We start from the raw sequence: 27,437 nt of genomic DNA, 5'->3' as shown, positions 1-27,437 counted from the left end.
TTTTTGCTATGTTTAATCCGTGCATGATATGCCTGTGCCCCTTTGGGATGTATTGTGAAGCATTTTGTCTTCTTTCCAGAGGTGTCACCCATGCATTTTTAGGATGTGTGTGTTGTCTTGTGCAAGCTTGCGAAGAGAGGTACCTGAGATTGCAGATTTCAGGGACTTAGTGATTTTCGCTAAGTCTGGGATATTTTAGTTCATGATGCTATATGTCCAGCTTGTTTCCTAGTGATCCGTGCCTCTTTTGAGGATGATCAGTAAGGGAGTTTTGATATTTATGTCATGCTCTATCCATCCATGTCTTTTTTGGCATTTGTGGAGTGCTCTAGGTTGACTCAATCGAGCTCAACTTTTGCTTCGTTGTTAATCTGGGCAGATCGTCAACTTGTTTGCGATTTCGCCGATGCTACCGTTAGCGTTCCATGCATGCTATGCCTTCGTTCTTGCCATGAGTAGCTAGCACTCTGTGCCTTCTTGCTGGTTATATGCTTTCCTTGCCATGACTTGCACCATAGTGAGTGCATCGAGCTCGGTTACATGCCTTCGTGAGTTAAATTTCAGCATGTCTCAGTTTTCACTAAGTCTGAAAACTGATTGTGTTCGAGCGATGTTCGTGAGCTCGGTAGAGTATTTTGTGAACCCTTTTGGCCTCAGGTCACTTTGGGTGTTTTATTAAGCTTGTTGAGTAGCTTCATGCCATGTTCTTACTTGTCATGTTCAGGTTTTCTATCATGTTGTTTTGCTGCTCCGAAGAGAGCATCGTGATCTGAAATTTCAGACTAGTGTTAATTTCACTAAGTCTGAAATCTGTTTTGCATTTGCGTTTTAGCCATGCTTGTTTGAACCTCTTAATGGATGAATTTGCCTACGGCTCAGTGCTAGTGTTTTGTCAACCATCTTGTGTACATCACTGCCATGTATTTTGTTTTCATGTTTGGTGGCTGTAGCATGTTCATTTCGTTGCATTTAGATGCCTACTTGCTGTAAATCGCAGACCGGTGTCATATCTTAAAACGCTCGCCATTTCCAAACCGTAGCTCCGATTCCTATGATCTTTATATCGTTTTCAAGCGATTTCATCCCCTCTATCCAGTGGCACACTTGGTTTTCCAAGTTGAGGCCAAGTTCATGCATTTCCTGTCATATCTGGCATTTTGCATCCCGCATCGCATCCCGCATAGCATATCGTCATTTCCTCATATTGCTTGGTCTTGCCCGTGGTTGATTGTATCCTTGTTGCTTGTTTGTCTTGTTTGGGTAGAGTCGGGAGACGAGTTTGCTACCGAGGAGCCCGTTGAGTTTGCTTGTGAGGATCCAGTCAACTCTGACAACTGTGCAGGCAAGATGATCATACCCTCGAAATCACTACTATCTATGCTATGCTAGTTTGCTCGCTCTTTTGCTTTGCCACTGCTACGATGCCTACCTTTTGCTTGTCAGCCTCCCAATTGCCATGTTGAACCTCTAACCCACCATTGTCCTAGCAAACCGTTGATTGGCTATGTTACCGCTTTGCTCAGCCCTTCTTATAGCGTTGTTAGCTGCAGGTGAAGATTGGAGCCGTTCCTTGTTGGAACATTTATTTACTTGTTGGGATATCATTATGTTGCTATGTTATATTAATGCATCTATATACTTGGTGAAGGGTGGAAGGCTCGGCCTTATGCCTAGTGTTTTGTTCCACTCTTGCCGCCCTAGTTTCCGTCATATCGGTGTTATGTTCCCGGATTGTTGCGTCCCTTACGCGGTTGGGTTATAATGGGAACCCCTTGATAGTTCGCCCTGATTAAAGCTTTTCCAGCAATGCCCAACATTGGTTTTACCATTTGCCACCTAGCCTCTTTTTCCCTTGGGTTTCCGGAGCCCGAAGGTCATCTTATTTTAACCCCCCAGGGCCAGTGCTCCTCTGAGCGTTGGTCCAAACTAGAGTCCTGTGCAGCGCCCCCTCGGGGAAACTCGAGGTTTGGTTTTAGTTGTATGGAGCGCTCATCTGAGTGTGCCCTGAGAAAGAGATATGTGCAGCTCCTATCGGGATTTGTCGGCACATTCGGGCGGTGTTGCTGGTCTTGTTTTAACCTGTCGAATTGTCTTGTTGTACCGGGTTGCCGAGTCTGATCGGTGTGTCTCGGGTGGAGGTCTATTCCTTCGTTGACCGTGAGAGCTTGTCATGGGCTAAGTTGGGACTCCCCTGCAGGGATTGATCTTTCGAAAGCCGTGCCCGCGGTTACGGGCAGATGGGAATTTGTTAATGTCCGGTTGTAGATTACTTGAATTAAACTTAATTAAAATGAATCAACCGTGTGTGTTACCGTGATGGCCCCTTCTCGGCGGAGTCCGGGAAGTGGACACGGTGTTGGAGTTATGCTTGCGCAGGATGTTCCTTTAGCTTCTCGCTCGTGCTTCGCCTTCTCTTCTCGCTCTCTTTTGCGTATAAGTTAGCCACCACATATGCTAGTCGCTTGCTGCAGCTCCACATATAATTGCCTTATCCATTCCTATGAGCTTAAATAGTTTTGATCGCGTGGGTGTAAGATTGCTGAGTCCCTGTGGCTCACAGATACTACAACTCCAGATGCAGGTCCAGGTGTTTCTGCTCCAGTTTACGACTACGAGCTCCAGTGGGAGTTCGACGAGGACTCTCAGCGATACTACGTGTCCTTTCCAGATGATCAGTAGTGGTGCCTAGTTGGGGTTATCGATTCAGGACCTTGTCGCATGTTGGGGGTCTTTTCTATTTTGGCACCGTAGTCGGGCCATGAGTGATTTGTTTGATGGATGTTATTTATGTACTCTGATGTGACGTGGCGAGTGTAAGCCAACTATGTTATCTCCCCTTTTATTATATATTACATGGGATGTTGTAATGACTGCCTGACTTGCGACATTGCTTTCAATGCGGTTATGCCTCTAAGTCGTGCCTCGACACGTGGGAGCTATAGCCGCATCGAGGGCGTTACAGAAGTTGACATCTGGATGGAAGCGAGAAGCGGCTGAAGTCGGTCAAGTTTGTCCTTTCAAGGATAAGTCGGTTATTTCCTCAAAAAAATGACAAGTCGGTTAAGGTTTTATTTTTATTTTTAGGGAAGTGTTAAGTCGGTTAAGGGATGTTTCCATAAATAAATTGATAATTAGGCTAACATTAGTAGATCATTATGCACCTGACCCTAATCCAGACGCGAGATAGGAGAGGTGTTTAACTTGTACTCGTATTAGATTCTATCTCTTCTTCTGTTCTAACTCTTCTACCGAGCTTCTGTAATTCCATGATGAATCCTAAGCGATCTACTTTCGTGTAAGCCACGGCTGTTCTCTTATTAATACAAACCACACGCGGCCCTCAGGGGTTACACGCTTCCATCATACTCCCTCCGTCCCAAAACAGCGATTGTTGGAATTTTGCTAGTAGGCCTTTGGCCCAAAGCCCAACTAAAATTCTGAAATTCTCTTGGCCCATTCATCCACACATGTGAGTGGAGTGAGTGAGGTCAAAGTTTAGTCCCACCCCGAAAGTTGAGAGAGAGTTGCACCTCTTTATAAGGTGAGCTCTTCTACCACTTGTATGAGAATGAGAAGAGGAGACCTACATGCGCGCTCCTCCTCCTAGCTCACCTCGCCATGCCACGCCTCGTCACGACGTGCCGTGCCGCGGGTTGCGGGTTGCGGGATTGAGCCGAGCCGAGGGTTGTGGGTTGCGGGTTGCGGGTCAAGGAGCTATGCACGTTGTCTATATTTTTGCTGCATGGGAAAATTAATGAGTCATTAATTAATAATTAACGGACGCGTTAATTACTGAACCATTTCCGATTCTTTTGGATCGTGACGACTCGGACGTGGGGTTTACTCCCACGACCTACCCGGCCCGCACTATATAGTCAGGCAGACGTCTACCCTAGCGGCCGCCGCTTCGTATGGTTTCTCACCACCGTTCCAGATCATTGCACCGCCAAGCAAGTCTTCTCCATCCCTCCTTCCGGCGCGCACCGCGAGAAGGGACAGCAGGCCTCCGGAACCCCGCCTCTCGTGATCTTGTATGGGAGAGGGGCGATCAGCTTTTTGGGGAGCGCACTCGCGCGACTGCTGGCAGCGACGACTTCGCGAACGACGACTTCTTCCCCGACCTCGGCAACCTCATCCTCGACGACATGGGCGACAACGTCAACACCGGCGGTGCTACACCCGCTGCACCATATGTGATTCTATCCTTCCTGTTCGAGATCGTGGTAGAATTCATGCTTCTAGTATGTGCCCTAGATGTGATATGTTCATCTGCTATCCTAGTTCGCATGATTAGTTTAATCTCTGTTGCTGTGGTCATGATTTATCTTCTGTTTATTCGGATTAAATCTCGTAGTAATTTGCTCATATTTCCAACAATCCAAAAACCTGATTTTAGGCAATTTACTCCGAGTGGTTTTTCTGCGCATCTGAAGCCGCCTGCCTTTAAGGGGGCGCAATATAAGAGGTGGCGCACGAGAGCAGTCTACTGGTTTCAGACCATGGGCTGCTATGATGCCACCAAGGGCAAGCCTAAGGGCGATCTTAATCCAGCACAGCTGGAAGCTTTTGAGAAGATCGATACCCTCTTTAAAGGTGCTCTTCTAAGTGTTCTTGATGACTCCATTGTGGATTCGTATATGTCGTTTGACAACGGCAAGGACATGTGGGATGCGCTCGAGGCCAAGTTTGGTGCCTCGGACGCTGGCAGCGAGTGGTACGTCATGGAGCAATTCCATGACTACAAGATGACTGATGAGCGCCCTGTTGTACAGCAGGCTCATGAGATACAGTCGCTCGCAAAAGAACTTGAGTACTTCAAGTGTGTGTTGCCAGACAAATTTGTTGCCGGAGGCATCATTGCCAAGCTTCCACCTTCGTGGAACAATTTTGCTACTTCCCTGAAACACAAGAGACATGAGTTTTCCGTTGCGGATCTAATTGGTACTGTTGATGTTGAAGAGAAGGAGAGAGCAAAGGACACACGTGCTCAAGTTGCTGAGGGAGGTTCTAGTGCCCACATGGTACAGAAGAAGAACTCCCAGCCCAACAAGTTCAAAAACAATAAGAACAAAACTCAGGGCAAAGGAAAGTATGATACAAAGAACAAGCCATCACATTCTACCAACTTCAAGAAGAATTCTCATAAGAAGGGGAAGGGACTTTGCCATGTCTGCGGTGATCCTAATCACTGGGCTCCGAAGTGTGCTTTGAGGAGCGCGAAGATGAGAAGAGCGGCAAGTCCACTAATGTTGTCGTCGGTGATACTGATATGAAGGAATCAGGGTATGGTATTTTTCCTACCATCCTTTCAGTATTTCAATCCCCTGATTCGTTAATTGACACCGGTACCAATGTACATGTTTGTGCTGACGCCTCCATGTTTTCTTCTTACCAGGCAACAGGGACTTCACCCGTGCTGATGGGGAACGGGACACATGCCATCATTCGAGGTGTTGGTATGGTCGATTGAAGTTTACTTCGGAAGACTGTGTGTCTGAAGAACGTTCATCATGTGCCGTCCGTCAATAAAAATCTCGTTAGCGGTTCCCGTTTATATCGAGATGGTTTTAAGTTGGTTTTCAAATCCAATAAAGTTGTAATTTCTAAGTGTGGACAATTTGTTGGAAAAGGCTATGAGTGCGGAGGCTTGTTCCGCCTATCTTTGTCAGATATTTGCACTAAAGTTATTAATAATGTTTTCCACAATAATGAGTCTGATATTTGGCATTCACGACTCTGTCATATTAACTTTGGTTGCATGACGCGGTTAGCCAATATGAATTTAATTCCAAAAATCTCTACTGTCAAAGGCTCCAAGTGCCAAGTATGTGTGCAAGCTAAGCAACCTCGCAAGTCCCATAAGACTGCAGAGGCAAGAGACTTGGCGCCACTAGAGCTTATACATTCTGATCTTTGTGAGATGAATGGCATGTTGACAAAAGGTGGAAAGAGATACTTCATGACGTTGATTGATGACTCCACTAGATATTGTTATGTGTATCTTATGAAATCAAAATATGAGGCTTTGACTTTCTTTAAAAACTATAAAGCTGAGGCAGAGAACCAACTTGATCAAAAAATTAAACGGCTTAGGTCCGATCGTGGTGGAGAGTATTTTTTCCAATGAATTTGATCTGTTTTTGTGCGGAACATGGTATAATCCATGAGAGGACGCCTCCCTACTCACCCCAGTCAAATGGGGTAGCCGAAAGAAAGAACCGAACTCTAACTGATATGGTTAACACCATGTTAGACACTTCAGGTCTAGCCAAGGAATGGTGGGGGAGGCGCTAATGACTGCATGTCATGTCCTAAACCGAGTTCCCACAAAGCATAATACCATGACTCCATTTGAGGAATGGGAAAGGAAAAGGTTGAAACTCTCTTACCTATGTACTTGGGGTTGTTTGGCGAAAGTCAATACCAATTCCCAAGAAGCGCAAGCTTGGACCAAAAACCGTGGATTGTGTTCTTCTGGGCTATGCTTTTCATAGCATCGGCTATAGATTTTTGATAATAAAATCTGAGGTATCCGACATGCATGTTGGTACGATTATGGAATCAAATGATGCAACTTTCTTTGAGGACATATTTCCTATGAAGGATATGTCGAGTTCATCAAATCAGGAGATACCTACTCCATCTAGTGAGGAATTCACTGTAATTCCTGAACCCACCATTGCGATGGAACACATTGAGAATCCTGTTGAGGGTAACAATGGAACTCCTGTGAGGAGTAAGAGACAAAGGACTGCAAAGTCTTTTGGTGATGATTTCATTGTGTACCTCGTGGATGACACACCCAGGACTATTTCAGAAGCCTATGCATCTCCTGATTCTGACTACTGGAAGGAAGTTGTACGTAGCGAGATGGATTCCATCTTAGCTAACGGTACCTGGGAGATCACTGACTGTCCTTATGGGTGCAAACCTGTAGGATGTAAGTGGGTGTTCAAGAAGAAGCTTAGACCTGATGGTATGATTGAAAAGTACAAGGCACGGCTTGTGGCCAAGGGTTATACCCAGAAAGAAGGTGAAGACTTCTTTGATACTTACTCACCCGTGGCTAGACTGACCACATTTCGGGTGCTACTACCACTGGCTGCCTCACATGGTCTTCTCGTTCATCAAATGGACGTTAAGATGGCTTTCCTCAATGGAGAGTTGAAGGAGGAAATTTACATGGATCAGCCAGATGGTTTTGTAGTACCTGGTCAGGAAGGAAAGGTGTGCAAGTTATTAAAGTCTTTATATGGCCTTAAACAAGCTCCTAAGAAGTGGCATGAGAAGTTCAAAAGAACATTAACTGCTGTCGGCTTTGTAGTAAACGATGGTGACAAGTGCGTGTACTATCGCTATGGTGGGGGCAAAGGAGTTATTCTTTGTCTGTATGTCGACGACATATTGATCTTTGGAACCAAACTTGATTTAATCAAGGAGGTTAGGGATTTCTTATCTCGCTATTTTAAGATGAAGGATCTAGGAGTAGCTGATGTTATCTTAAACATCAAGCTGTTGAGAGATGAGAATGGTGGGATCACACTGCTTCAGTCTCATTATGTGGAAAAGGTCTTGAGTCGTTTTGGGTATAGCTACTGCACGCCTTCTCCAACTCCATATGATGCTAGTGTGTTGCTTCGAAAGAATCAACGGATTGCTAGAGATCAACTGAGGTATTCTCAAATTATTGGCTCGCTTATGTATTTGGCGAGTGCCACGAGGCCTGACATCTCTTTTGCTGTGAGCAAGCTGAGTCGGTTTGTGTCAAAACCGGGAGATGATCATTGGCATGCGCTTGAGAGAGTTATGCGCTATTTGAAAGGCACCGCGAGCTATGGGATTCACTACACCGGGTATCCAAGGGTACTGGAGGGTTAGACTCAAACTGGATATCTGATGCTGATGAGATTAAGGCCACAAGTGGTTATGTTTTTACACTTGGTGGTGGCGCTGTTTCCTGGAAGTCTTGCAAGCAGACCATCTTAACAAGGTCAACTATGGAAGCAGAACTCACAGCATTAGACACTGCCACTGTTGAAGCAGAGTGGCTTCGTGAACTCTTGATGGACTTACCTATGGTTGAAAAACCAATACCCCCTATCCTGATGAACTGTGATAATCAAACTGTGATCGTCAAGATAAACAGTTCTAAGGACAATATGAAGTCCCACTACTAGGGAAAAGGCTAGCAGCAGCGCGGGTTTTTAGGCTATCAGCAGCGCGGACAGCCGCACTACCAATAAGGCGCTACAGCTAACTGTTACTAGTAGCGTGGGCTAAACCCGTGCTACTACTAAATGATTAGTAGTAGCGCGTGTGCACACGCGCTACTACTAAGCTAACACCCATGCTACTACTATCCTAACTACTAGTAGCGCTCACTTTTAACCCACGCTACTACTAATAATTTAGGAATTAAAAAAAATAAAAGTTAGATGTGGTATTCATGAATGGTAATACGTCCATTGCAAAGCAAACCAATGTCACAGAACCATCTTAGGATTCCATTTAACATCAGACACACAACCATCATCGAAGTACCTCCCCTAGTGGTCCACCACCAACCTAAACAAATCACTTCTCTAGATGTATCTACCAAGGCTTGGAGTTCAGATGCCAATGTACCCGAATCCTCCTTCCCTGGGACGATGGCGTCGAGGACCTCCACCTCGAAGACCTCCGGTGTCAAAATCACCTGGACGTTCCTATGTTCGACGTGGCCACCGTGCTTCACAGCAAAGTCCGCCTCCAAGTGGTTGAAGAGCACAACGCCACCGGGCCATGCTAGTCAGCATCGATCACCCCTGCGCCCATGTCGGGAAAGTGAAAACTTGTTAGTACGCAAATTGCCTCAGTTAAACTAAATAGTATATTACAATTCACAAGACCCATTAAGTTAAGATTCCTTATCATCTACCAATTTAAAGGGGCTCATGCAGAATATATATGCTTAATTCATCACTTCTTATTCAAACTAAATATATAGATTTGGCAAATGCATAGAAAAACATAAAGTCCAAAAGAAACACAGAAATGCATATGTGAACTAAATTACTTTGTGTGTTAGCAGATTTCTTGTTAGGTTATTCACTATATATAGTACCACATTAGGCAGGGTGATGTGTTTACTTCACGCCGCAATGTTTGGCACCAAGTTTAGTCTTGGAAGACAAATACAATACATTGCTGGGCGGGACAAGGCAAAGAAAAATACAGAAATTTGTATTTACTAAATCATTAGCATTAATCAGTGCCTTCTGTCGCGGGGGTCATGTGTCAACCGATTTCAAGTATGTTCTTGCAAGCTACAAAGATGTTAAGAATTACTTGCAAGCAACAAAGTTGTTCAGAATTACTACTTATCTAGTAGTACAAATGTTGAAAACAGATTATGAACTGGTCCAGACTCTACATACACTTATGTGATGAGCATTGAAGCATTCACTCTCCCAGGCTATTTAGGATCATCAACCTAGTGGATGTCGTCCGCTAATAGAAGAAGTGCATCCTATATAAGGCACCCAACAAAAAGCTAAGTGACGGCTACTGTTTTCTCAGGCAGGGTGTACAAATTTAACAAAAATGAAAGTGCACTAGCACTATAGAGTCCGGTATATCCAGTTGCTAGGGCAAGTACTAAGGTCTAAGACGATATGCTACTAAATGATTGATTTTGCTGTTGCTCATGGACATAGACATGAGCAAGCACATGGCAGGGCCATGAACCTATGCAAAGCATCAATTGTTTTCAGCTCCATGGCAACATGTCCAGTGGAAATCAAGATACTACCCACTTGCACAACTAAATCTACCATGCGCATGCGGGAGGCTACAGCTTCCTCAAAAAACAAGTAAATAAGAGCATCATGGTTTCCTCACCCAAATACATTGACCCACTCGCCATCTGCCTTCCCTTCGCTGGCCGGAGCCATCGGCTCCGTCCTGGCAGCCTCCGTCGCTGGGGTCATAGAGAATACAATGGTCCATGGCTCTGCATGAACATCGAACATATCTCTGATAGAATTACATATGAAGAAAGCATCACTCCTGACAATTTCATCAAGAAAAGGGAAGTTAGCTAACTTATAGGGGAAACAAAACATCAAGATTCTAACTGAACAAAAGGAAACCTAGTCCAACTGCGCATTCATTTTTTTAGAACAGGAGGATGACCCCCGTCCAACGGTGCATAGGCCTAGTGGAATTTTATTCAAGGACCAGACAAGAGCATCTTTCAGTTTACTACAATATGTAATTTAAATAGCACAAAGCAAACAACTATAAAATGACAAGTGAACTATGATCCAATATTGTGCAGAATATTAAAATGAAGGTGGATTTTTTCATATTCGAGTTTTTCTTATTAGTAACTTAAAAAATAAATGAATATATGCATAAGGTGGATTTTCACATGCAACCTGTGGTAGTTTCAATTTGTGCCGGCTTCAATTGTCACTCCAAACCACTATTTCTCTTGTGGGCAACTCAAAATTGTTTACAATCCGTTATCTGCAAAAAATAAAATGGAATGAACTGAATTAAAATAAACACATTACATGAGTAGGCCAGACATAAACCTCTATATGCTATGCCGAATTAAGATAAACTAAACACATTGCATGAACTGAGTTAAAATGGACTGAACTGAGTTAAATCGGCCATTTTCCTTTATAAGTGATCTATATGCTATGGCAAGCAACAACTCATTACATGAACAGGCCGACAAGCCATGCCGCGCAATGATATGTTCATCGCAGAGTGCAGAACCATTCACAGGGCAGCCATTCAACAGCAGATATATAGAGATTGATCCATCATCCAACACATTGATTCGCTACGAAATTACCACACGACAGTATGATGATATTCACATGAACACAATAACAGGCCTGTCATACACACACATACTACTTAATGATTCATTCAATAATAGTTCATGAACTAGTAATAATTCCCAATAATAGTCAGCAGCTAGAGGAAGGACACCACAAATAGGTGGAATCCCAGCGAACCTAATGATTCATTCAACTCAACTCTGCTTTGAACAAAGTTGGCCTCATTTAAATAAGAAGAATTGGAGAAGCGGACTTTCAGATCTACAGTACATACATTGGGCCAAAATTAAGGTCAAATTTACCTAGAGGACGACATGTATAATAATAGTAGTAGTAATTCACCACTGGGATAGATGAGAAGATGAATTGATATGGGATTGTGAGACTCGACAGTGATGGGTACAGTATCAAATTTGTCCTTCCTTTGCAAGAGAGGAAGAGAAATTAGATTGGGGATCGGAAGAAGGTGGGTACGGCCGGTGGATCTGTTCATTGTTGTGGAGGAAGGAGGGCTTGTAGGATCTTGGGGTAGTCCTCTCCTGCCTCACCTCACCTCGCCTGCTGCCTCACGCAACAAGTCAGCAACACTGCTGTGTGTGTGCGTCTGCGTCTGTGCAAACCAAAGCTGGCTGCGCATGAGGGAGGGAAGGGAAGGAAAAAAGGAAAGGGAAAGGGAAGTAGATCGAGAGAGTACCTTGGCGGCCATGGCGTCGTCGGCCGAACGGAGCGCAAGCAGACAGACAGATGGAGGTCCTGTCCAGGCGCGCGAGCTCGCGATTGGGGAGATGCGGCCAGCGCCATGGAGGTGGAGCTCCAGGTCCTAGCCGTCGGCCATGGATGTGGATCTCCAGGTCCAAGCCCTTGGCGGATCTCGGACTGAGAGCCGCCGCCTGACCTATTCTCTTCTCGTCGTCTTCTAGTGAGGGGAGGGGCGAGGGTGGAGGTGGCGGCGGTCGTGCGGAGGCCTGGCCGGCCGGCTGCAGCGCTCGGGGCTACACATACTCATGGATTGGGAGATGAGAGGAGGTGGAAGAAGGCCGGCGGTGGAGGGGATTTGGATCGAGGTTTGGGTGGAACTTTTTTTTGATAAACGTGGGCGGGTGGACGGTGGAGTGGTTGGTAGGGTGGGAGCAGATGCAGGTGGTAGCGTGAGGTTTATAACCCGCGCTACTACTATCGACTTAGTAGTAGTGTGGGTTTATAACCCGCGCTACTACTACGACTGGTCCCGAGAGGCACGGTGGAAATCACTTAGTAGTAGCGAGGGGTAAAACCCCACGCTACTACTATCGGGTTATTAGTAGCGCGGTTTCCTCAAGCTCGCTACTGCTAATTAGCAGTAGCGTTTGTTTTTAAACCGCGCTGCTACTAAGATTCTATGTATAAGGTTTTCCCTAGTAGTGTCCGCAAGGCATGTGAAGAGGAGACTAAAATCTGTCAGAAAATTGAGGAACTCTGGAGTTATTACGTTGGATTATATTCAAACATCGAAAAACTTGGCAGATCCCTTCACAAAGGGTCTATCACGTAATATGATAGATAATGCATCGATGGAGATGGGTTTGAGACCCACCGCATGAGTTGTCCATAGTGGTAACCCACTCTATGTGATCGGAGATCCCGTGAAGTAGAAGTGGGAGACAAGCTGTTGGTCAGCTGGGAGGACAGTATCCCTATATTAATTATCCCACTCCGTGAAGATGCAATACTCTCCTGATCTGCATGGCAGGTTGATACTTATCTTAATGTGTTCCAAGTGGCTTATTCGGGTAAGCAGAGATGTTGTCCTGTAGAACATCTTCTGAGGAACACACCTATATGAATTTGACTGTTAACGTCGTAGTCTGTGAGAAGTGGGTGTTCCCTAATAAATTCATGAAAGGCCCTCGAGTATGACGTATACGCTCCACCTGCGGGGAAGCCTTGCGGCAGCCCAGTATTGGTCAAGAATTTGTGTGAAACTAGTTTCACAGAAAACTTGTAGTTCAAGGCATAGTCCACTATTCAAGTTGTGATCTGTAGCATAAATTTTGAAGTGGAAGTTCAACTTCACAGTCTCCACTAAGCACCGATATATAAAACAATGTTTTGGAACTAAATGATGAGATGTGCCAATGAGACTTTGTGGGGGATTGTTGGAATTTTCCTAGTAGGCCTTTGGCCCAAAGCCCAACTAAAATTCTGAAATTCTCTTGGCCCATTCATGCACACATGTGAGTGGAGTGAGTGAGGCTAAAGTTTAGTCCCACCCCAGAAGTTGAGAGAGAGTTGCACCTCTTTATAAGGTGAGCTCTTCTACCACTTGTATGAGCATGAGAAGAGGAGACCTACACGCGCGCTCCTCCTCCTCGCTCGCCTTGCCACGCCACGCCTCGTCACGACGCGCCGCGGGTTGCGGGATTGAGCCGAGCCGAGGACAGAGCTATGCACGTTGTCTATATTTTTGCTGCATGGGAAAATTAATGAGTCATTAATTAATAATTAACGGACGCGTTAATTACTGAACCGTTTCCAATTCTTTTGGATCGTGACGACTCGGACGTGGGGTTTACCCCCACGACCTACCCGGCCCGCACTATATAGTCAGGCACACGTCTACCCTAGCGGCCGCCGCTTCGTATGGTTTCTCACCACCATTCCAGATCATTGCGCCGCCAAGCAAGTCTTCTCCATCCCTCCTTCCGGCATGCACCGCGAGAAGGGACAGCAGGCCTTCAGAACCCCGCCTCTCGTGATCCTGTACGGGAGAGGGGCGATCAGGTTTTTGGGGAGCGCATTCGTGCGACTGCTGGCAGCGACGACTTCGCGAACAACGACTTCTTCCCCGACCTCGGCAACCTCATCGTCGATGACATGGGCGACAACGTCAACGCCGGCGGTGCTGCACCCGCTGCACCGTATGTGATTCTATCCTTCCTGTTCGAGATCGTGGTAGAATTCATGCTTCTAGTATGTGCCCTAGATGTGATATGTTCATCTACTATGCTAGTTCGCATGATTAGATTAATCTCTGCTGCTGTGGTCATGATTTATCTTCTGTTTATTCGGATTAAATCTCGTAGTAATTTGCTCATATTTCCAACAATTCCGATGTCGCCCTTCAGGAAGTTCTTGTTCTGATAGACCCTGCTCGCCGCATGGCGCCTCAGCTCGACCCTGTTCGCCGAGGCCCCTCCAGCTCCTGGTGTCGACCCCGCATTCAGGAACGCATCGTGCCTGGCTCTCGCCAGGGAGGCCGGCGTCCGGGCGGAAGGCGGCATAGGGAGCAACTTCGTCATCTCGCCGCTGTCCATCCATGCAGCGCTCGCGAAGGTGGCCGCCGACGCGCGGGGTGACACGCTTAACGAGCTCATGCGGTTCCTTGGGTCGGCGTCGCTCAACGAGTTGCACCGCGCGACGGCGACCGAGCTCGTCGGCAGGCTCAACAGCATAGCGCAGACGTCCTTCGCCAGCGGCGTGTGGGTGGACCGGATGTTGGCGCTCAAGCCAGAGTTCACGGCCATCGCCGCGTCATGGTACAACGCCATGGTAGAATCCGTGGACTTCGTGTCGGGGGCTGAGCAGGCGAGGCAGCGCGTGAACGCCTTCGTGGCGGACGCGACCAACAAGCAAATCCTCCAAGTCCTGCCTCCGGGCTCCGTCAACTCCGGCACGGCGGTCGTCCCCGCCAGCGCGCTCTACTTCGAAGGGGCGTGGACACAGCCGTTTGACGTCTCTAATGTGCCGTTCCACATCCCAGGCGGCACCACCGTGCGCGTGCCATCCATGACGACAAGCGAGTCATAGCAGATCGAAGTCTACCCGGGCTTTAGGGCCCTCAATCTGTCATACAAGAATGATGTGCAGCAGCAAGCTGAATTCTACATGCTTATCCTACTACCGGACAGCAAGACTGAGATCGTCGATCTGTATGACAAGGCTGTGTCGACGCCAGAGTTCATCAAGATGCACGCGCTGACAAAGAAGGTTCCAGTTGGGCAGTTCATGGTCCCCAAGTTCAAGTTCACATCCGAGTTCGAAGTGTCATCCGACATGCGGAAGCTTTGTGTCACTAGGGCTTTCCGAGGCAGCGACTTCTCGGGGATGATGACCGGCGGGGAAGGGATTTCCATCACCGGGCTGTACCATAAGGCCACTATCAAGGTGGATGAGGTAGGTACCGTGGCCGCCGGTGTCACGGCCGTCCTCTGCTTTGGTAGTGCGGCTCCTGGGGCACCACGGGATCTGGTCGATTTTGTGGCGGATCGACCTTTCTTATTTGCCGTGGTAGAGGAGGGGACAGATGCAGTTTTGTTTCTTGGTCACCTGGCTAATCCTCTCGCTCACTAGATGAATAGTAAATAATTATTCTATAAAATTTGGAATCCTTTGTACAGTATTGGAATCAAATCATTAGGGGTTTCATGTGCAGTATTGGAATCTTATGGGTTTTTTTTCTTCATAGAATTCATTTGTACTCTATTTTGATGGGGAAAGTTTTCCTTCCAGTCAAACCTCTTGCAAAAATTTCTTTGTTTTTTCTAGGCTACCAAATACAATTCTATCCAAATTTCTTTAGTCTTGTAATCCTATATACAGAATACAAAAGGACATGTCACTCTACTCCCGCGTTTTCCTATTCATGTATTTTGAAAATCCAGCAAATTACGACAGATAAAGAGAACCAAACATGGCACAAATTTTCCGTACAACAACAAAACAATTGATAGGTGATGATATATACAAAAACTAGCTAGCCCGGTTATGAACACTCCTCGATCTAAATCATGTATTTGTTATATATTTTTCAAGTGCTTTATCCGCGGAATTGAACACTCACTATCAGTCAGGACTCTAGAGTCTAGACTGACGCAAAACCGCCGAAGGAGAGAACTTGTGAGTTGGGGGTAAATAATCTCAGAGGAAAGGTTTCAACTAATCTATATCTATATCTATATCTACTAATAAAGTAAGGTGCGTTTTTCCAATTTTTTCATCCGTTCACCTTCGAAAGTATTTTTTTATTCGAGGTGGTACTAAACTTTTGTGCATCTATCCGCTAGAAAGAAAAAAAATTGTCCAGGATTATGTATTTGGGCCACGCACGCTCTGGCCCACCGATGCCAGCCCACTTATTATTGCCCACGTAGTTGGGAGGACCTTATTTGTCGCATCAGGCAATAAATAGTTGAAGCTGCCCACATGGCGCCTAAGACTAGGCCGGCCTGTTTGCCCTTTTTTGTTGTCCTATTTCTATTTTTCTTTTTATGTTCCTTTCTATTTATCTTTTATATTCCCTCCTCCTTTTCCATCTTTATTTTTATTTTTTCTGTCAAGTAAATATTTACAAAAATATTCAGAATTTCAATTTTTGTTCAAATATTCAAAAAATGGTCAGAATTAAAAAAAATTCTTCCTGATTTGAAAAATGTTCAAAACTTTCAAAACAAATCATTTTTGTGTTTTTGAAAAATTGTTACAGATTTCTTTAATAAAAATTATATTTGATCAAATGTTCCATATTTAAAAATATTCCTGTTTTAGTGACATGTTCACAAATCCAAAATAATATTTTCGTCTAAGATTTTTTTTGAAAGTTACCCATTTAAAAAGATCAAAAAATCAAAATTTTTGTGTTTTTATTAAAATTTCATGTTTTCAAAATATTTTTTGTGAATTTCAAAAACTATTAATGTTTCTAATTTTCTCATTTTTTCCAAATATATTGGAATTTCCCAAAAACAATTGTCGCATCTTTTGAAAATTGTTCGGGATTTAAAAAATTGTTCACGTTTCCAAGAATATTCGCCAATTCATATTTTTTTCGAATGTCAAAAAAATATAAAAAATCTAATCTGACGCTATAGTATTTTATTAAATATTCGCGCTGGCCATTGGTTAGCGGTGCGTGGTTGTTTTATGTTGGTTGACTATAAATGAAAGAAATTGTGGGCACATGATAATAAAAGAGAATATGTTGCTTGGCTTTAATTATAGCAAAATTATGGGCACTTGAGCACTAAAATAATCAAAGAGAATAAACCCTAAAAAAGAAGGGACATTCATGCCTTATTATGCTAACGAAACAGGATTGATGCGTTGCAATTAATAATCCACCTGGTTACGCCGGTGTAGGATACAGTGGTCGAAACAACCGTGTCCCAAAGGTCGCCGCGCAGCCACTAAATGAGTAGGCAGGCACAACCCGAAGATAGAGGCAGACCCAGATGGAAAAAAACATGAGTTGGGTGCTCGCCACCAATCCAACCAACCCCATCACTATCGAGATTTCCCGTGTCAAACATGCCCAACGAGAAGAGCATAACTCCTCTGTGAAGGAAATATGCCCTAGAGGCAATAATAAAGATATTATTTATTTCCTTATTTCATGATAAATGTTTATTATTCATGATAGAATTGTAATAACCGGAAACATAATACATGTGTGAATACATAGACAAAAAGAGTGTCACTAGTATGCCTCTACTTGACTAGCTCGTTGAATCACAGATGATGGTTAAGTTTCCTAGCCATAGACATGAGTTGTCATTTGATTAACAGGGTCACATCATTTGAGAATGATGCGATTGACTTAACCCATTCCGTTAGCATAGCACTTGATCGTTTAGTTTGTTGCTATTGCTTTCTTCATGACTTATACATGTTCTTATGACTATGAGATTATGCAACTCCCGTTTACCGGAGGAACACTTTGTGTGCTACCAAATGTCACAACGTAACTGGGTGATTATAAAGGTGCTCTATAGGTGTCTCCAAAGGTACTTGTTGGGTTGGCGTATTTCGAGATTAGCATTTGTCACTCTGATTGTCGGAGAGGTATCTCTAGGCCCTCTCGGTAATGCACATCACTTAAGCCTTGCAAGCATTGTAACTAATGAGTTAGTTGCGAGATGATGTATTACGGAACGAGTAAAGAGACTTGCCAGTAATAAGATTGAACGGTATTGAGATATCGACGATCGAATCTCGGGCAAGTAACATACCGGTGACAAAGGGAACAACGTATGTTGTTATGCGATCTGACCGATAAAGATCTTCGTAGAATATGTAGGAGCCAATATGAGCATCCAGGTTCCGCTATTGGTTATTGACCGGAGACGTGTCTCGGTCATGTCTACATAGTTCTCGAACCCGTAGGGTCCGCACGCTTAACGCTACGATGATAGTTATATTATCAATTTATATGTTTTGATGTACCGAAGGTTGTTCAGAGTCCCAGATGTGATCACGGACATGACCAGGAGTCTCGATATGGTCGAGATATGAAGATTGATATATTGGAAGCCTATGTTTGGATATCGGAAGTGTTCCGGGTGAAATCGGGATTTTACCAGAGTACCAGGAGGTTACCGGAACCCCCCGGGGGCTTAATTGGCCTACATGGGCCTTAGTGGAAAAGGAGGGGAACAAGGCAAGTGTGGGGCGCGCCCCCTAAGGCCCAAACCGAATTGGTTTAGGGCAAAGGGGGCCGGCCCCCCTCTTTCCTTCTTCCCCCCTCCCAAGTCCTATTCCAACTAGGAAAGGGGGGAGTCCTACTCCCGGTGGGAGTAGGACTCCTCCTGGCGCGCCCACAGGCTGGTCGCACCTCTCCCCCCTTGCTCCTTTATATACAGGGGCAGGGGGGCACCTCTAGACACACAAGTTGATCTGTTGATTTCTCCCAGCCGTGTGCGGTTCCCCCCTTCACCATATTCCACCTCGATCATATCGTAGCGCTGCTTAGGCGAAGCCCTGCGTCGGTAGCAACATCATCACCGTCATCATGCCATCGTGCTGGCGGAACTCTCCCGTGAAGCTCTGCTGGATCGAACTTCGCGGGACATCATCGAGCTGAACGTGTGCTGAACTCGGAGGTGCCGTGCGTTCGGTACTTGGATCGGTCGGATCGTGAAGACGTACGACTACATCAACCGTGTTTTGCTAACACTTCCGCTTTCGGTCTACGAGGGTACGTGGACAACACTCTCCCCTCTCATTGCTATGCATCACCATGATCTTGCGTGTGCGTAGGAAATTATTTGAAATTACTACGTTCCCCAATAGTGGTATCAGAGCCTGGTTTTATGCGTTGATGTAATATGCACGAGTAGAACACAAGTGAGTTGTGGGTGATATAAGTCATACTGCTTACCAGCATGTCACACTTTGGTTCGGCGGTATTGTTGGATGAAGCGGCCCGGACCAACATTACGCGTACGCTTACGCGAGACTGGTTTTACCGCCGTGCTATGCACACAGGTGACTAGCGGATGTCAGTTTCTCCAACTTTAGTTGAACGGTGTGGCTACGCCCGATCCTTGAGAAGGTTAAAACAGCACTAACTTGACAAACTATCGGTATGGTTTTGATGCGTAGGTAAGAACGGTTCTTGCTCAGCCCGTAGCAGCCACGTAAAACTTGCAACAACAAAGTAGAGGACGTCTAACTTGTTTTTGCAGGGCATGTTGTGATGTGATATGGTCAAGACGTGATGAGATATAAGTTGTTGTATAAGATGATCATGTTTTGTTGAAGTTATCGGAAACTGGCACAAGCCTTATGGTTGTCTCTTTATTGCATAAGATGCAAGCACCAAATGATTGCTTCACTTTATCGCTATGCGATAGCAATAGTTGCAAAGAGCAATAGTTCGCGAGACGACCATGTGACGACACATTGATATAGATCAAGATGATGGAGATCATGGTGTCATGTCGGTGATGATGGAAATCATGACAATGCTTTGGAGATGGAGATCAAAGGCACAAGATGATGATGGCCATATCATGTCACATATTTTGATTGCATGTGATGTTTATATTTTATACATCTTATTTTGCTTAGTTCGATGGTAGCTTTATAAGATGATCTCTCACTAATTATCAAGGTACAAGTGTTCTCCCTGAGTATGCACCGTTGCGAAAGTTCTTCGTGCTGAGACACCACGTGATGATCGGGTGTGATAGGCTCTACGTTCAAATACAACGGGTGCAAAATAGTTGCACATGCGGAATACTCAGGTTAAACTTGACGAGCCTAGCATATAACAGATATGGCCTCGGAACACTGAGACCGAAAGGTCGAGCATGAATCATATAGTAGATGTGATCAACATAGTGATGTTCACCATTGAAACTACTCCATCTCACGTGATGATCGGACATGGTTTAGTTGATATGGATCACGTGATCACTTAGAGGATTAGAGGGATGTCTATCTAAGTGGGAGTTCTTAAGTAATATGATTAATTGAACTTAAATTTATCATGAACTTAGTACCTGATAGTATTTGCATATCTGTGTTGTAAATCAATAGCTCGCGTTATTGCTTCCCTATGTTTTATATGTGTTCCTAGAGAAAACTAAGTTGAAAGATGATAGTAGCAATGATGCGGACTGGGTCCATGATCTGAGGTTTATCCTCATTGCTGCACAGAAGAATTATGTCCTTGATGCACCGCTAGGTGACTGACCTATTACAGGAGCAGATGCAGACGTTATGAACGTTTGGCTAGCTCAATATGATGACTACTTGATAGGTTAGTGCACCATGCTTAACAACTTAGAATCGGGATTTCAAAGACGTTTTGAACGTCATGGACCATATGAGATGTTCCAGGAGTTGAAATTAATATTTCAAGAAAATACCCGAGGTGGGAGATATGAAGTCCCCAACAAGTTTTATAGCTAGAAGATGGAGGAGAATAGCTCAAGCAGTAAGCATGTGCTCAGATTGTCTGGGTACTACAATCGCTTGCATCAAGTGGGAGTTAATCTTCCAGATAAAATAGTGATTGACAGAATTCTCTAGTCACCATCACCAAGTTAGTAGAACTTAGTGATGAACTATAATATGCAAGGGATGACGAAAACAATTCCCAAGCTCTTCGCGATGCAAAAATCGGTGAAGGTAGAAATCAAGAAAAACATCAAGTGTTGATGGTTGACAAGACCACTAGTTTCAAGAGAAAGGGCAAAGGGAAGAAGGGGAACTTCAAGAAGAACGGCAAACAAGTTGCTGCTCAAGTGAAGAAACCCAAGTCTAGACCTAAGCCTGAGACTAAGTGCTTCTACTGCAAAGGGGCTGGTCACTAGAAGCGGAACTACCCCAAGTATTTGGTGGATAAGAAGGATGGAAAAGTGAACAAAGCTATATTTGTTATACATGTTATTGATGTGTACTTTACTAGTGTTTATAGCAACCCCTCGGTATTTGATACTGGTTTAGTTTCTAAGAGTAGTAACTCTAAATGGGAGTTGCAAAATAAACAGAGACTAGTTAAGGGTGAAGTGACGATGTGTGTTGGAAGTGGTTCCAAGATTGATATGATCATCATCACACACTCCCTATACTTTCGGGATTAGTGTTGAACCTAAATAAATGTTATTTGGCGTTTGCGTTGAGCATAAATATGATTGGATCATGTTTATTGCAATACGGTTATTCATGTAAGTTAGAGAATAATTGTTGTTCTGTTTACATGAATAAAACCTTCTATGGTCATACACCCAATGAAAATGGTTTGTTGGATCTCGATCGTGGTGATACACATTTTCATAATATTGAAGCCAAAAGATGCAAAGTTAATAATGATAGTGCAACTTATTTGTGGCACTACCGTTTAGGTCATATTGGTGTAAAGCGCATGAAGAAAATCCATGTTGATGGGCTTTTGGAAACACCTGATTATGAATCAGTTGATGCTTGCGAACCATGCCTCATGGGCAAGATGACTAAGACTCCATTCTCCGGAACAATGGAGCGAGCAACAGATTTGCTGGAAATCATACATACTGATGTATGTGGTCCGATGAATATTGAGGCTCGCGGCAGGTATCATTATTTTCCGATCTTCACAGATGATTTGAGCAGATATGAGTATATCTACTTGATGAAACACAAGTCTGAAATATTTGAAAAGTTCAAAGAATTTCAGAGTGAAGTGGAGAATCATTGTAACAAAAATAAAAGTTTCTACGATATGATCGCAGAAGTAAAATATTTGAGTTATGAGTTTGGCCTTCAATTAAAACAATGTGAAATAGTTTCACTACTCACGCCACCTGGAACACCACAGTGTAATGGTGTGTCCGAATGCCGTAACCGTGCTTTATTAGATATGGTGCGATCTATGATGTCTCTTACCGATTACCACTATCGATTTGGGGCTATGCATTAGAGACAGCTACATTCACGTTAAATAGGGCACCATCTATATCCGCTAAGACGGCACCGTATGAACTGTGGTTTGGCGAGAAACCTAAGTTGTCGTTTCTTAAAGTTTGGGACTGTGATGCTTATATGAAAAAGTTTCAACATGATAAGCTCGAACCCAAATCGGAGAAGTAAATCTTCATAGGATAACCAAAAGAAAATTTTTGGTACACCTTCTATCACAGATCCGAAGGCAAGATATTCATTGCTGAGAATGGATCCTTTCTAGAGAAGGAGTTTCTCTCGAAAGAAGTGAGTGGGAGGAAAGTAGAACTTGATGAGGTAACTGTACCTGCTCCCTTATTGGAAAGTAGTTCATCATAGAAATTTGTTCCTGTGACTACTACACCAATTAGTGAGGAAGCTAATGATGATGATCATGTAACTTCAGATCAAGTTACTACCGAACCTCGTAGGTAAACCAGAGTGAGATCCGCACCATAGTGGTACGGTAATCCTGTTCGGGAGGTCATGTTACTTGACCATGACGAACCTACGAACTATGAGGAAGCGATGATGAGCCCTGATTCCGCGAAATGGCTTGAGGCCATGAAATCTAAGATGAGATCCATGTATGAGAGCAAAGTATGGACTTTGATTCACTTGCCCAATGATCGACGAGCCATTGAGATTAAATGGATCTTCAAGAGGATGACAGATGCAGATAGTAGTGTTACCATCTACAAAGCTAGAATTGTCGCAAAAAGGTTTTTGATAAGTTTAAGGTGTTGACTACGATGAGAGTTTCTCACTCGTATCTATGCTTAAGTCTATCCGAATCATGTTAGCAATTGCCACATTTTATGAAATCTGGCAAATGGATAAACAAAACTGCATTCCTTAATGGATTTATTAAAGAAGAGTTGTATATGATGCAACCAAAAGGTTTTGTCAATCCTAAAGGTGCTAAAAAAATATGCAAGCTCCAACGATCCATCTATGGACTGGTGCAAGCATCTCGGAGTTGGAATATACGCTTTGATAAGTTGATCAAAGCAAATAGTTTTATACAGACTTGCGGTGAAGCCTGTATTTACAAGAAAGTGAGTGGGAGCACTACAACATTTCTGATAAGTATATGTGTATGACATATTGTTGATCGGAGATAATATAGATTTATTCTGCAAAGCATAAAGGAATGTTTGAAAGGAGTTTTTCAAAGAAAGACCTCGGTGAAGTTGCTTACATGTTGAGCATCAAGATCTATAGAGATAGATCAAGACGCTTGATAAGTTTTTCAATGAGTACATACCTTGACAAGATTTTGAAGTAGTTCAAAATGGAACAGACAAAGAAGGAGTTCTTTCCTGTGTTACAAAGGTGTGAAGTTGAGTAAGACTCAAAACCCGACCACGGCAGAAGATAGAGAGAGAATGAAAGTCATTCCCTATGCCTCAGCCATAGGTTCTATAAAGTATGCCATGTTGTGTACCAGACCTATTGTATACCCTGCCCTGAGTTTGGAAAGGGAGTACAATAGTGATCTAGGAGTAGATCACTTGACATTGGTCAAAATTATCCTTAGTGGAATAAGGATATGTTTGTCGATTATGGATGTGTCAAAAGGTTCGTCGTAAAAGGTTACGTCGATGCATGTTTTGACACTGATCCAGATGACTCAAAGTCTCAATCTGGATACATATTGAAAGTGGGAGCAATTAGCTAGAGTAGCTTAGTGCAGAGCATTGTTGACATAGAAATTTGCAAAATACTTACGAATCTAAATGTGGCAGACCCGTTGACTAAACTTCTCTCACAAGCAAAATATGATCACACCTTAGTACTCTTTGGGCGTTAATCACATAGCGATGTGAACTAGATTATTGAATCTAGTAAACCCTTTGGGTGTTGGTCACATGATGATGTGAACTATGGGTGTTAATCACATGGTGATGTAAACTATTGATGTTAAATCACATGGCGATGTGAACTAGATTATTGACTCTAGTGCAAGTGGGAGACTGATGGAAATATGCCCTAGAGGCAATAATAAAGTTATTATTTATTTCCTTATTTCATGATAAATGTTTATTATTCATGCTAGAATTGTATTAACCGGAAACATAATACATGTGTGAATACATAGACAAAAAGAGTGTCACTAGTATGCCTCTACTTGACTAGCTCGTTGAATCATAGATGATGGTTAAGTTTCCTAGCCATAGACATGAGTTGTCATTTGATTAACGGGGTCACATCATTAGAGAATGATGTGATTGACTTGACCCATTCCGTTAGCATAGCACTTGATCGTTTAGTTTGTTGCTATTGCTTTCTTCATGACTTATACATGTTCCTATGACTATGAGATTATGCAACTCCCGTTTATCGAAGGAACACTTTGTGTGCTACCAAATGTCACAACGTAACTGGGTGATTATAAAGGTGCTCTACAGGTGTCTCCAAAGGTACTTGTTGGGTTGGCGTATTTCGAGATTAGGATTTGTCACTCCGATTGTCGGAGAGGTATATCTGGGCCCTCTCGGTAATGCACATCACTTATGCCTTGCAAGCATTGTAACTAATGAGTTAGTTGCGAAATGATGTATTACGGAACGAGTAAAGAGACTTGCCAGTAACGAGATTGAACTAGGTATTGAGATACCGACGATCGAATCTCGGGCAAGTAACATACCGATGACAAAGGGAACAACGTATGTTGTTATGCGGTCTGACCGATAAAGATCTTCGTAGAACATGTAGGAGCCAATATGAGCATCCAGGTTCCGCTATTGGTTATTGACCGGAGACGTGTCTCGGTCATGTCTACATAGTTCTCGAACCCGTAGGGTCCGCACGCTTAACGCTACAATGAAAGTTATATTATCAGTTTATATGTTTTGATGTACCGAAGGTTGTTCGGAGTCCCAGATGTGACCACGGACATGACGAGGAGTCTCGAAATGGTCGAGACAAGAAGATTGATATATTGGAAGCCTATGTTTGGATATCGGAAGTGTTCCGGGTGAAATCGGGATTTTACCAGAGTACCGGGAGGTTACCGGAACCCCCCGAGGGCTTAATGGGCCTACATGGGCCTTAGTGGAAAAGGAGGGAAACAAGGGAAGTGTGGGGCACGCGCCCCAAGGCCCAAACCGAATTGGTTTAGGGCAAAGGGGGCCGGCCCCCCTCTTTCCTTCTTCCCCCTCCCAAGTCCTATTCCATCTAGGAAGGGGGGGGGTCCTACTCCCGGTGGGAGTAGGACTCCTCCTGGCGCGCCCCAAGGCTGGCCGCACCTCTCCCCCCTTGCTCCTTTATATACAAGGGCAGGGGGGCACCTCTAGACACACAAGTTGATATGTTGATCTCTCCCAGCCGTGTGTGGTGCCCCCCTCCACCATATTCCACCTCGGTCATATCGTAGCGGTGCTTAGGCGAAGCCCTGCGTCGGTAGCAACATCATCACCGTCATCACGCCGTCGTGCTGACGGAACTCTCCCGTGAAGCTCTGCTGGATCGAGCTGAACGTGTGCTGAACTAGGTGGTGTCGTGCGTTCGGTACTTGGATCGGTCGGATCGTGAAGACGTACGACTACATCAACCGCGTTGTGCTAACGCTTCCGCTTTCTATCTACGAGGGTACGTGGACAACACTCTCCCCTCTCGTTGTTGTGCATCACCATGATCTTACGTGTGCGTAGGAAATTTTTTTAAATTACTACGTTCCCCAACACTCTGTCGCCTTCCATTGTGGATACCCTTTTTTTGGACCACACATCAATTATCTTTCTCGTTGCTTCTCACAAAAAACTCTCTTTAGTTGCAACACACGAGCATATGTGCTAGTAAGACATTAACAGAAGGTAATGCTACAATGTCACATAGCATTGGCTACCGAATTACGACATATGTGAGCTAAACAAAGATAATGCATGGTTCGGTGCATTCTTATCGTGGCCAAAATAAGAACCTAACTTTTTCTAAAGCTGACGCCATTTGGCACTTTATTCAATGGGCGAAAGCATGTCTGACTGCACACACTCAATCAGGCAGCCAAGGATTACATTGAAAATAGTAGAAATGTTAAAAGCATGCCTAGCTAAGCGGCGAGCCGCTGAATTAGTGAGACGGCAACAGAGCCGCCGCTCTTATCCCTAGAACAAAGCACTAACTTCCTTCATCTCCCTTAAAATATGGACGTCTATCGATTTCTGGTGTCACCCCCAGAGTTGTTGGATTTCCTGAAAATTTGTTTCAAGCACCACCCTTCGTAGCCGATGTCATGTGCCAAAATAGAACGAAACTAGAGACACGTTAATTCTACACATGGTCTATGTGTATGCTGTCTGTATAATTTCATGTATATAAGTCAAATTTGCACTGTGGATGCAGGGACGAAACATGACTAGTTCGGGATGAGGTCTTGAGGGCGCCTTAGCTCAGACCATCGCTCGAAGTAGATAGCTACCTCGATTGAGACGGGGACGAATCAAAGAGGCGAGGCAAGGATGGGAGGAGTGTTGGACGGCTGGAGTCCGACGCACGTGAGGAAATGTGCCGAGGTTCAAGGAACTCCTAGAGGTGTGGATTTAAATTGAACGGCTCAAGAAAATCAACCTACACAGGAAAAAAACGTGAATTACATTTTACTCCTAGATATGAATTTGTGACATTAATTACCCGTCGAGTGAAAATTCGTCTAGAATACCACTTTTAGAAACTTTGAACTCTCATTTTCTGATGCATGTCCATTACGCAAGGTGTGATGTGATGTCCGGGGTTCAAAAATATCTGGACGACGACAAGGAACAGATGGACAAAAGAAGTCTAGACATGATCGCCAATGATGGCCTCGGATCTTTCAAAAGAAGTCTGGACGCATTTTTGTACAAATCATTGACGCAGCTTGTCGATCCTATCTAACACTAGTAGAATGCCCGTGCGTTGCCACGGGCCAACAAATGAAATTGCGTAAACAATGCTCATTTTCCTCCCCAGAAACGAGCATACTGCACGCAATGTTCAACCACAACACAAATGCAAGCATATTCTTCTCTCTATTCTTACAAACATGACACACCCCTCTAGCCGCCCTTTCCCATTAAACTTGTCGTTCATCACATTCTCTGTCCATACATCATTCACCCTCTCAATGTATTGCCCCTTAATTTTGCATGTAGCTTCCATGTCATTGTTTCGTTGTCTCGGACGGTACAAAAAAACCCTACCACGTCACCTTCTTCTAGATCTATTCCTAATCCAAGGAAGCTAAATCTAGTTGAATGACCGTGCGTTGCCCTGAAAAATAAAATCATCTATGAAAACACATATCATAATATCATTATATGAAGTTTGTACATCACATGCTTATGACTATGTTTCTCCAAGCATGCATTTCAATTTCCACCCTCACCAAAATATGTACTTACATGTGCTCCTTCAACCACACAAATACGTCTTATCCCCCCC

General features: G+C 44.2%; 1 pseudogene; it reads left to right on the top strand.

The window, feature by feature from the left end:
* The first annotated feature begins 13,925 nt into the window (after positions 1-13,925).
* On the top strand, positions 13,926-15,164 carry LOC119298663 (annotated as a pseudogene).
* The last annotated feature ends 12,273 nt before the right edge of the window (positions 15,165-27,437 follow it).

This window comes from Triticum dicoccoides, chromosome 5A (genome assembly GCF_002162155.2).
Source record: "Triticum dicoccoides isolate Atlit2015 ecotype Zavitan chromosome 5A, WEW_v2.0, whole genome shotgun sequence".
Lineage (NCBI taxonomy): Eukaryota > Viridiplantae > Streptophyta > Magnoliopsida > Poales > Poaceae > Triticum > Triticum dicoccoides.
This window is presented reverse-complemented; position numbering and strand designations above follow the sequence as displayed.